Source organism: Camelus bactrianus, chromosome 20 (genome assembly GCF_048773025.1).
Source record: "Camelus bactrianus isolate YW-2024 breed Bactrian camel chromosome 20, ASM4877302v1, whole genome shotgun sequence".
Lineage (NCBI taxonomy): Eukaryota > Metazoa > Chordata > Mammalia > Artiodactyla > Camelidae > Camelus > Camelus bactrianus.
This window is the reverse complement of record NC_133558.1, coordinates 14,426,628-14,439,575: the sequence shown is the minus strand read 5'-3', so window position 1 is coordinate 14,439,575 and position 12,948 is coordinate 14,426,628. Positions and strand designations below refer to the sequence as shown.

At 39.8% G+C, this 12,948-nt stretch overlaps 1 protein-coding gene across 11 annotated transcripts in view; it reads right to left on the bottom strand.

Annotated features, from left to right (window-relative positions):
• Window positions 1-12,948, bottom strand: part of LOC105084198 (uncharacterized) — a 987,172-nt gene that overhangs the window by 870,769 nt on the left and 103,455 nt on the right. For 9 of the 11 annotated variants that reach the window (XR_012500991.1, XR_012500992.1, XR_012500990.1 and 6 more), the window contains one exon: window positions 8,956-8,999. The exons of the other annotated variants lie outside the window; for them this stretch is intronic. The gene's annotated coding sequence lies outside the window, so the exon portion shown is untranslated. The remainder of the gene's footprint in view (window positions 1-8,955; window positions 9,000-12,948) is intronic. 11 annotated transcript variants of the gene reach the window in all.

Here is a 12,948-nt window from a genome sequence, read left to right as displayed (position 1 = left end):
GCCTTGGTTTTGATTCTTGTGCTTCAACAAGTCTTAAGTACCCATTAAGTGCACAGGCCCATAGGGAATATAAAAATTTGAAAGGTTTCTTACCCTTGAGGAAGGTATAATATACGGTGGGGTTTTCTTAAAGTAGGCACACATAAAATGTGTGGGTTACCAACAGTTAGGACTGGAGAAAGGGTGTGACTATTAAAAAGTAGTAGAAGGCAATCCCTTTGTGGTGAGAAACAATTAGTTCTGTTCCCTGACTATGGTGATGGTTGCTTGAATATGCAAGGATGATAAAATCTCATAGAATTATGTATCCCCCACCAAAGAAATCCTATAAAAACTGCATATAAAAAGACGCACACAAAAATCAAACAAGCTCTCTATCTGAGTTAATAGTACTGTACCAACATCAGTTTCCTGGTTTGGGCAGTGCACTAGTTATGTAAGATTATCGCTGGGAGAAACTGGGTGATGATCACATAGGAACTTTACAATATCACTGCAATTTCTTATGAGTCAAGCTACATAAAAATAAAAAGCACCTTTTTAAAAAAAGGATGAGGAAGTTACCTATAAACTATGTGGAAAGATCTAAGATGTATGGTTAATTAAAAAAAAAAAAAGGAAGGTACTTCACAACATAGTATGCTACCTTTTGTGAAAAAGCAGGAAGGACAGAAATGGTACTCATATTTCCTTCTGGAGCCTAAGGACTAAGGAAGGATACATAAGAAACTAAGAACAGTGGTTTCCTGTGGGGGCTAAAAAGGAGGAACTTGATACATGAGGCACCAAGATGGGAGCTTTTTCTACTTTTGGGGTTTTGAATTATGCAAATGTATTATTCAAAACAGTAAATCAAAAGACAAATTTAAAAATGATAGTAATCATTGATAATATCAATATTACAATTAAATTTGTCATTAAACTGTTCTTTACTGAACAATTTACATATATTATTTTGCATCCTCAAAACAAAAACCAAAGTGTCTGAGACTCAAGTTTTGGTGCTTTTTTTTTTTTTGGAGAGGGTAAAAACAAGACTCAGGAGTAGTTTTTTAAACGTTTGCTAAGCCTATGGTCTTTATAATCAACTCCTTATGTAAGGTTTGTGGAACATGTCCTGCTGCTTCTTGTCTCAGTGCCCTTGAGCATGGCTTTTTCTCTCCCTCAGACCACCAAACACCACCCTCACCCTACCTTGCCTGGAAAAACTCCTATTCAACCTTCAAAACCAAGCTCCCGCATAGTTATTTTCTCCTAGCCTCTTTCTTCAAGAGAATGAAGTCTCCTTTTACTTCTTATTATCTCATAGCTTAAGTGTACCTTAAAAGTAACCATTAGTCCTTAAATGTCTTCAAAGCCTCAACATCTAGCAAAGTGTATGGCAACTAAAACTGTTGCTCAATGAATGTTTCTTCAACTATAATAAACATTTTAAACCTCACCACGAGCATTAAGAATTAAGACCTCATTAAGAAAATCATTCCTTTGCTAACACAAGTAAATAAAGGTAGATATTTTTAAATCAAAGTGGCTGTAAGTACTTTCAAAACCCCCAATACCTTCTATTAAGAGGAATCTCTTTACAAGTGGACTAAGAAGGTATTCCTTACAAACTCTTTAATAACAATTTCTGAGTGAGGCTGATTCCTAATATAGACTTCTGGTAATTTCTTTTCAAAATAGGAATTCATAGAGAAGTAATAACACCATTTATAAAAATATATTAAAGTATTTAATATTCTTAAGCATGGTCTTCTTGAATTTCTTTTTCTATGAAATGTGCTCACCTTTAAAGGTGAAATAAAGATCATTATGTTCATTAGACTCCTTGGTCCTTTGGTGTTGAACTTCTTAACCATTCTGTCATCATTTAATATGGCCTGGGTTTCTAGACAGACACACACAACTTCTAATTATACATGTCAAAAAGAATCTGTCCTCCAGAGAATGTTTCCCACATGGCTCATAAGTTAGATCAACTGAAAAGCATCAGGTCAGTACAACATGGTGGTCAAAGACATAAGGTCTGAAGTCATATGCCTGGGTTTGAGTCCTGCTCTGCCAATTCCTAACTGTGTTCTCAGTCAAGTTAACTTCAGCATCTTACTTTCCTCCTTTGTAAAATGAGGTTATGCTGGTATCAAATACATTGAGATGCTGGAACGGTCAAATAAACTGCAACACATACGAAGAACTTAGAACAATGCCCAATATATGCCAAATACTGAATAAACGTTAGCTAGTAATAGGATCATAGCTGAAATATGGCTCATGCTCAAAAAGTAGTATTAACTGCAAGGAGGAGCTTGTCTAGTGAAGTGTAAGGTGTCCAAAAGAATTAAAATGTCAACGCTATTTGGGGAAATAGAGAACACACTGAAAACACCAAGAGCGTGAGGACAGGGTGATACATGTTGGCCATATGAGCTGTTGCATTACGTTCTAAGAGAGAACTTGAACTCTCCTCTAGGGGAGACATACATCTGAAACCATGGATTATCTTCCACCCTGAGGATTTTGGTTCAGAGGATATTCCACAGGTCATTTTTACACTTTGGTTTTCCCAGATGTCATGTGGCAACACTGCTTTGAATAAAGATGCTAAAACACAGATCTTCACAGTAAATTTGATTTTTTTTTTGAAAAGTCTCTCCTTATGGGTCTTTATCAATGAAAGTAGGTCATGATATCAAGGCAGGCATATTCTACATGGGTTTTTGCTGCCGTGTGTTTTATCTGTCCCACATGCTTTTGGAGACCTTAACGCATATCCAACATACTAATTCCAATTAGGCTACATAAAAGACTTTTGTCACAAACAACATTTAAAGTCACTAAATCAGCATCAAAACCAGCATCAGTATGTACTGAATAATTGGAAAGACATCTCTCGCAGGGAAGCAATTCAAAAATATTTAGGAATTCAAACAAATATCTGTATACCTGTCCTTAGTAGCAGTATTCACAATAGCCAAAAGGTGTAAGAAATCATTTTGTCCCACTGACAACTGGATAAACAAAGTGTGGCATATACATACAATGTAAAATCATTCAATTTCAAAAAAGGAAATTCTGATACACGTTACAACGTGGAGGAGCCTTGGGAACGTTCTGCTAAGGGAAATCAGCCAGTCACAAAAAAAAAAACATGCAGGATTCCACTGTAGGATTCTAGAGCTCTACTGAGGTCTCTCGAATAGAGAATTTCATAGAAACAGGAAGTAGAATGGTGATTTCCAGCGCCTAGGGGAGGGCATAATTGGGAGTTAATGTTTAATCATAAGGAGTTTCAGCTTGAGAAGATGAAAAAGTCCTGGCAATGGATGGAGGTGATGGTTGCACAAGACGAGTACTTAATACCACTGAATTGTACATGAAACATGGTTAAAATGGTTAATCTTATGTATCTTTTACCACAAAGGTCCTCCAACACATACAGAGGAAAAGGAGGAACAGGTAGGTATCAGTGAACTTGGATTAAAACAGTTAATCTAGATAATTCTGAGCAAGAGAGACCTTAATGAACTATCAACACTGTCTTAACTTTTTTTTTTTAAAGCTGCCCTTTATTTTACCTAAAGAGACTTCACTTTAGTATAAAAGACTAAAAATTAGCCTCCAAAAAATTAAAGGGAAAAATATTCAAACTCTACTCGTATTCCAAGTCTCAGTCATGTAGCACACAAGTTCTGTTGGATAGCCTTGGTATCCAGCAGAGAAGCAATGGTGAAAGTTACAGGATCTGAAGCTACAATCTCAAAATGGAACCTGAGCCATCCATCATCTTTACTGTCAAAGCAAAGCCTAACAAACTTCCCTTAGCTTAATCCTATTAAGATCTAACACTGTTATCCTTTTTAAGTGCAAATACATGTAATTAAGATCATAAGGATCAAGAAGCAGCCTGGTTTTGCCACTTCAATATCCACTTCTTGGGTCATATGGACATGATATGAATATGGATACAACTATTTGCTTCTGGTATTTCATTCTGTCTTTCCCTTTACCCTTCCCTGCAGCCTCCCTTATTGAAATGTTATATTACACCTTGCTACCAAAGAGCTTTTAAGGTAAGAAGAGCTCTTTGGAAGTATGGAAGATCAGTCATATTACTCCCACATCCCCCATGACACACCTTCAGTGACAGAAGTTTCCAAGAAGAGCCCTTCTCTAATGACTCTGGAAAGTCAGCCTGCTGCAAATCTGACCATCTATTTCTTCTGAAACACTCAATAAAAGTTAACTGGGCAAATTATCTTTCTCCCTAGAAAACAGCAGACACATACATTGTTAATGGGATCTCAAGACTGAAGAGAAACACAAAATCAATGATTTCATGGGCAAAAAGATAGACAGGACAGCTGACAGGCCTGCATAGGTTTTAATAAAGCAGATGTTTTACTACGGCAGGTTACAGTTAGTCATTTTTATAATAAATATAAAACAGAAGGTAGTGTGATATACAATTGTTAAATTTGGGGAGTGCTAGAATCAGCTCATGAGCAGTCTAGCAGGTCTTTAATTCATGTGTCTGCGTGAAACAAAATCTACTTGGTAGAATTAACCCCCAGGCATTTATGTACTCATCTGATATAGTATGATCTGGAAGGATAAACAAAAAATTTCAATAAATTTGAATTATTTTTCTGACTCTTCAAAGGTAAGGTATTTATTTCATCCTAATAAATTCTGCTGGAATTAAAAACAGGTGCATATGAGTCTCTGGTAACGCTGGCAGTGAGTTTGCCTATCAACAAAACCCAGAAATTTTCTAATCACATCGATCATAAATTGTAACCACATGAAAAACACCTCTTTTCCTATTTTTACCATTTCCTAGTGAGCAACACTTTTTTAAAAGGTCTAAGAATCAGATCTTCAAGGCCAACACTTCCATAACCTGTAGTGCAGTCATGATGCACAAAAAGGTGGGGGAAATACAGAAATGTTTATTTCCCAAAAAGGCACATTAAATAGTCAACCGTGACCAATCAGATTTTAAACGTTTGCTGTCAGTTAAGAATAAATTCCTGAATTGATTAAATTTTTCTCCCATTTTAAACGATGAAATTGGGTCTTTATTTCTGCCACGTCTAACATCAGCAAGGAGAAGTAAAAGAGCATGAAATCAAATAAGCACTGGTGTCAAGAAAAACGTACCTCCTCCTCTATTTTTTTATTGGAAAAATAAAGTTTGTTTTCCAGTAAGATAGTTCATTAAAAAAAAAAATCTGTTTCTACTCAAGGCTAGAGTTCTATTTATTTTTAAAACGAGGCACACGAAACCTCCCAAGTGCAACCCAGATTTACATCTGGCTAATCCTCCAAATGTGACCCACCAAGTTCACGCTGTTTATTGCTAATGAGTTCTGTGATTTTTGGATAACACGTGTAAGAGATAGCAGATTAACCACTGCTAGTCAGCAGCAAGCAAGCAAAAGAGGTCTCGGGAAGCTAGTATGAGCAAATCCTGCAAGTCAATTTCTAATCACACTTGCCAGAAATTTGGGGGTGGTGAGAGGGAGGCGATAAACCCTGCCAAGAAAAATCAGTGGCAGGACTTGTTTCCCTTTCCTTTTTCCATGGAATATTTCAACATTCAACCAACAAATACTGCTCAATCTTTCCTTTCGGTAACTTCAAAACTGCAAGAAGTCTCTGGCTCCATTGATCATCTTAGAAAAATTGAAATGCCCCACGCTGCAAGATATAATCTCAGGCTATGTGTGTTTCTTTCCTGGAGCTATATCCCCTTACATACAGAGAATCACAGAGGCGAGAGGTGGTGTCATTTGTGTGCTATAAAAATACAGTCTTCTGCCAACACACCTACAGATGAGTAGACAAACCGTAATTAAAGCCCCTCACCTAGAACTGGCCAGAAATACTGTGCAACAGATCAGCACCAGCTGAAAACAAAAACCAAAAAAGTGAGAGATTGGCACAAAAAAACACTTCCCCAAATCAGGTGGCTAACAAACCCAACAGTTCGAAAAGCACTTACTCATTTAAGGGTAAGACCCCTACAAGTACACGCTTCCAGGGTATCTTCACTTTCTTATCTGAATCCCAAACCAAACCTAAGTTTTTCCTAGTGGTTCTAAACCATAGCTGCAATTAGAATCATTTGAAGAGCCTTCACACCAATGGGACGCTGGGACCCACCCCATTCTTCTCTTACACCCACCTCAATTGAAACTGGAATCTCTTGAGGTCAGGCCAGGTGAGCAGTGTTTCTTAAAAGCCTCCCAGGTGATTCCAATGCACAGCCAGGAAATGAGAGCCACAGCTTCAGAACTGTGCTCCTGACAAAAGCACCTAGGTTCTCCATCAAATCCAACGCGACGGTAGCTTTCTCATTTCACTCAGGCTGTCCTGTTCCAGAAAGCTCTGGTCATTACTTTCACTCCTGCTACCATAACCATACGCACCTCCTAACAAAGGAGCAGGCTGAGTTTGAAACTCTCCACAGCTAGAGGTGGGAGCAGGTTTGGGGCAAGGCCATGAAACGCTCAGCTCCATTCCTGGGAACGAAAAAGCTAAAACCTGGGGAGTGGGAAGTACAAACTACTGGGTGTAAGATAGGCTCCAAGATGTATTGTACAATACGGAGGAATATAGCCAATATTTTGTACTAACTACTGGAAAACAACCTTTTAAATCGTATAAAAATAAAAATTTTAAATAAAACAAAATAAAAAGCAAAAAATTCCCATTTCTCTCTATTCACCCAACACTTTTGATATCAAACGTATGGGTTTGTTTTTTTTCACACCAAGCAATTTTCCAATTCTCAATGGACATGGAGTAAGTGTCCTTCAACTTAATTCAATTCTGACACTAACTGCCCAAAGTTTACACAGACCTCACTAGTTCAGGGGTGTCTCACAAGGCTGCCCCCCTCTGCAGATGCCCACGGCAAGTCCAGGCTGTGGCCTGTACTTCTGACCCGCCGCCTAGAAGCCAGAGGTTCCCAACGCCCCCTCCTCAGGTTCCACAATTTTACTAGAACGGCTCACAGAACTCAGGAAAACAGTTCACTTACCGAATTACTGGTTTATCATACAGGATACGGCTCAGGAACAGCCAAATGGAAGAAATGCGTACAGCTAGGTACCTAGTTCTTCCAAACCACCTCAGAGGACGCCAGCCTCCCACCACCTCCGCATACTCAATCCAGCTGCTCGCCAACCCCCTTCTTATAGGCTTCAGGACGCCGCCTTACGTCAGCACGCCTTACGGCAGCACGGTTGATTAGATCATTGGCTACAGGTGCTGAACCCAACCTCCAGCACCAATCTCCGGCCCGGGAGGCCAGGGGGTGGGGCTAAAAGTACCAATCCTCTAAGCAGAAGGTTCGTTCCCTTGGCAACCTGCCTCCACAGTTAGGGGCTTTCCAAAATCACCTCATTGATGTAAACTCAGCACTGGCTGAAAGGGGCTTGTTTTGAATAACAAGTGGTGGTCTTTTTCACCTTCAGCACTGTTTCAGAAGCTCAGGACAATAACCAAATTTTAGAACAAAATGCTCCTATTGCTCTTATCTTAGGAAACTACCAAGGTTTTAGGTAGTTTCCTTTGTCTCCTCTGGCCAGGAGCCGGAGACAAAGACCCAAAAATTTGTTACTGTATCACAGCAGTCCAGGTAGAAGCGCACCATCTTATGTATTTTGAGGGTCTCGGGATATGTTGCTATGTGTTAAACACAAAGGCAAAACAGTATGTAGAGAGCATAACAGTTTGGTTTCCTTTGGACCAGTGGTTCTCTTAACTCCACCAGATATCAGAACCACCTGGAGGTTTTGTTAAACCACCCCCCACCCCGAGTTTCCAGATCCAGTCCGTTTAGGGTAAAGTCCCAACAATTTGCATTTCTAACAAGTTCGCAGGTGATGCTAGTGCTGTTGGCCTCACCAAACTTCCGGCACCTACAAGCATTCAAAATGCCAAAGACTGCTTTTATTTTAATTTTTTCTTTTTCACGTTTCCCTCCAGTTTTATCAAGATAAAATTAACATACAGCCCTGTACAAGTTTAACGTGAATAGTGTAATGATTTGACTTACATATATTGTGAAATGATTACCACAGTAAGTTTACTTAACATCCACTTAACATCCACCATCTCATAGCAGTACCAAGAAAAAAAAAGAGAAAAAAATTTTTTTTTCCTTGAGATCTACCTTAACAACTTTCAAATATACCAGACAGCAATGTTAACTATAGTCATCATGTTCTACATTATATCCCCTAAGAGATTTGTTTTTGCAGAATCTGTCTCTAAAATAAGAATATTGAACATAGACTAGACGTTTGATATAAAGGAATTATTGCTACCTATTGTTTCAGGTGTAAAAAAATGTTGTAGCTATGTTTTAAAAAAACAAGAAGTTCTTAAGAGACAAACAATGGGGAAAAAAAACATGTAAACTTTACAGACAGAGTAGCCATCTGTCATGTACCCTGCCATCTTCCTCATGGACAACCCTTGTCTTGAAGGTAAGATTTCCCATCCCCATGATGTTTTATATCATTCCAACATGCATGTATTGAATGCATAAAAATAAAACCATTGTGAGATTAACATATATACATGCATACATGTAACATAAACAACAAGGACCCACTGTATGGCACAGGGAACTATATTCAATATCTTGTAATAACCTATCATGGAAAAGAATCTAAAATGTATATATATGACTGAATCACTGTGCCATACATCTGAAACTAACACAACATTGCAAATCACCTATACTTCAATGGGAAAAAAAAATGATAGAATAATAGCATACACAAGAAACTAAAACAAATAAAAGCAAAATGGAGAAGACCCAAGGGAGTGGGGACCATTCAGATCTTTGGGGCAGCCCAGAAGAGAGTAAGCAACAAGCGGTAGCCACCAAGGGAGTCAGGGATTTATCTGGAAATCTTCCCCATCCAGAAAGTCTCTTACCTGAACATGCTAGGTGTAGACGCTTCTGCAGTCACCTGAGAGTACTAGGAAAGAAAAGGAAAGGGAGTCAAAAGTTGTAATAGTAAACGGAAGAAGTACACAGTAGAATAAAGTTTCAGAATATGGTTATGCTGACCTTGAAGGCTCCTAAGGGAAATTTGGAAAGCTGATTATTTCTTAAACTATACCTTTAAGACCCACCTTGGACTTGACTGCCCTGGAGCCATGCCAGGGTCTCACTCCAGTGCGCTAAGCCCTCCTCCCACCCAGAGTAAAACGGTAAGCATCCAGCAAGGCACGGTTTTAGCACCAGCCCTGCTTCTCCTAAGACAAGGCACTGCACCCATGTCACTCTACTCTTCTGGGCCCTAATGTCATTATCTGGAAAATGATAGGCTTTTCAGACGTTCACCATAGTGACTCCCAATGCTGACAGTATAAAGCTACACTGGAAAAAATACTAGCCCTGAGATGTAATCGGAAGGAAGAAAAGGGAGTGAACACAACTATGCATACTAGACCCTAGATCGTTCTTTTCTGTAGCTTATTTCAGTTAATCTCTAAAACCCTTTTGTAAGGCCAGTCATGACAGTAACAGACTAAGAGACTGAGGCTGAGAGTGTGCAGGAACTTGCCCAAGGTCACAGAACTAGCAATAGCAGAGTCACGGATCAAAACTGGGAGCTGGCTGTCCCTACAAGGGAAGTTCTTCCCACTATGCCACCGGTGACTGACCAAGTACCATCCTGTTGCTGGTACCGTCACATCGAAGCCACTGTGAACTCTGACTCCAGGAATTACAAAGACATGCAAGATTACATCAAAGGTTAAATTTGTTTTCTGTGCCCAGACTTATCTTTTAACAAAATCTGATATTTGGTGAAAATGCATTTGATTATAAAATTATTGCCTGACAGAACACCCCGCAAAATTAGCTTATAACACGTCAAATGCTTTTACTTAAAAATTTATATTTTCCTTTCTCTTATATTCCTCGTTTAACAGAAAAATACAGCTTATACCAGCAGGTTATGTCTGGATACAACAAGGAAGAAGCTTAGAGGTTCTGATCTCACTTGAAATTATCAGAGGTTTCATCCCCAAACTACTTATTTTCTCAGCACTTAGTTCCAAAAGCAAAGGTTTCAGCAAGTCATGAAAGATTCAACTATTTCACATAGTGGCTATTTTTTTGAAAGGAGAAATACATTTATAGGGATTCAAAATACTACGTTCCTATTAGGCAGTGAAACAGCTTCAGTGGGTGAACACATTGCATAAAGCAACTGTCTGGCTCTCTGGGTTCAAGGTCATTCTTCTTTCCATATAGGGATGCACATAATTGGCCACGCACATTCGTCCAGTGAATCAGGAGGCAAGACAGCCTATTAGATAGATCAGTGGTCTGATCTAGGACACAGCTGCTCTGCTCCCTCCAGGCTTAAAATAACTCAGCACTACCCACCTCCCCCATTACATACAATTAATTGTATGAAATGGGGAAAAGGGAGCTTGGGTAAATGGCTGAGACACACCATGCTCAGCAGAAAATACCAGCTGTGCACACGACACCAGCTTCCCCGAGTTCCCACTGACCCCGAGGTGCTAATAAGGGACTTCTGCAAAGAATGCATTAATAAAAAGTATCCTACATTTAGCCAGCCCTAACCCCAATCCAAACTTTTCTCCTACATCACAGCAGGAGGGCCTTACTAATTGGAAAGTGCAGATCACGTGGCCTAAAATATGTTTTGTTAGCACACACCTCCAGACAGTCCTGAATTACACACACACACACACACATACACACACCCCACTTAGAATTTCAGTTCTTAAAAAATCTAAATATGCACAATAAATATACTTTTAAAAATTACAAGATGTTTGTATGATGTTTTGGGGGAAAAAAAAAACCACAGGTGGAGATGGTTTCTATAAGTACAAATTTCCCTGCCAGACTGGTGGTAAAGACCCAAGATGGAGACAACAAAGATAACTGGCAAAAAGCAGCCCTCTAATCACATTAGCTTGTAGTTCTAAAGGAAGACGGTTGCTCTGAATTTCCCTTTATACATAACAACTTCAAAAAAAAAAAAATCCCTATTTTCTTAGTACAGCTTGATGTAGGAAAGCCTGCATGCCTTTGAAGCCTCAACACAAAACAAACAAGAGTCTTTACAAGTCCTGTCTGACCACCCAGGGAGAATCAAATAGTATTTTTTCTCCAGTAGGCCACCCCAGGATACCACGAATAACAAGGAAAAGGAGGAATTCATCATGTAACTGGGATCTATTTTTCTAGTGTCGTTATTACACTGTTTTAATCTAAATATTATGCTATTTTTTTCACCAGCAAAGCCAAAGAACATCTAATTATTCATCTATCGAGCAGCAGAAGTTTTGAAATAGCAGAAATAGGTTAAAACCAAGGGAACAGTACAGAGGAGGAAAATTAAGGAATTTTCTTCTCGAAAGTCCCAAGAACTGGGCAGGAATTTTTAAAGTGCTTATGTTCAGAATGGCAGGACAGAGGAGCCAGGGCTCGGGTGTTCCTTAGTCCAGAAACTCTGGGATGAAAACTCTCAAGGGCTTAGACTGCAGGGGACACGGTGGGGTGGGAGTTTCTTCAGCACCACACTGAAGAGCTTAGCTGCAAGAAAGTATTTTAGAACCACGGGAAGGTCTTACCATCATAGACACCCTGAAATGTACTCCTTTAATCATGTCCTGTCCCTGCACACAATCTCATCTGGGGCAAAAAAAGGCCAGATCGCATAGCCAGACACTGGGGAGTCTCCCCTATCAAACCTCAAAATGTCTTCCAAGGCTCAGTCTCTGTTAATAGCACTGGGGCTTACGGTGCTCCAGGCCCCAGGCCACCTTGCAGTTCCTCATGAACCCAGGGCACTTCCGCCCAGTCCTGCCAATGGTGACGGTCTTTTATTCACCTGAAATGCCCAGGCCGTCCTCATGTATCTACAGACTCAACCTTTAAGACAGTAAGATGAAACGGGGTTAATAGACCTCCTCCTGGATCACAGCTCTGCCTCTAGACAGCCTGGTGGCTTTGGACACATGATTTAATCTCATTCACTGCCTCAGTTGCTTCATCTGCTAAATGGGGATGATACAGCCCATCTCACTGTCATGAACTTTAAGTGAGACCAGGATGATAATCAAAGGGTGCTCAACAACTTCCTAAGTGTTCGTTCCCTCCCCTCAAACTAAATGCCACCTCCCCACAAATCCCCAAATCTTCCTTAACTTGCAGCCAAAAATACTCTCCCTTCTCTGAATTCCCCTCCCAAGTAACAGCTGTGTTTGGTTCCTGGGCACTCTGACTGCCTGACCACTACCCCTCTAGAGGTCGGCACACCTACCACTGTGTGCTTTTTGGAGGAGGTGAGACCCATGTTTAATTTGTTTGTATCCTTTTCAATGTCTTGCACATAATCAAATTATCAGAAGCTCAGGATTCTAGAATTAACAGGACCCTTTGAATAATATAGACAAAACCCATCATTCTATAGATAAGAAAACTGAGTCCTTGTGAGAGGAATAACCACACCACTGGTAAGTAATAGAACCTCTTCCAACATGACAAACTTGAATGGGTGGATGGATGGACAGATGGACAAATGGACGCAGGAAAGACCAACCAGCCATCAGCTACAGCATCCAACACACTATCAGCAATTCAGACCCTACGGGATGGTGTGCTGACCCATCCTACCACTCATACTTTCTTCATCTACTGAAAATGTACAAATGCCATTTCTTTTAAATTCTTCATGAAATCCAGATCAAGAAAAATTCACCACGCAAAAGGATCAGAATAGTCTTCTTCAATGGCAGGATCTCTTAATTAATGTACAACCTAATTGTATTCAGAACTTTTCTCATAAACAGCAGCTCAGCTTCACCCTGCGTATCTGATTCATGCCACAACTTTTATGGAAAGCCAATCCCATGTGCCAGTCACATGCTCATCCC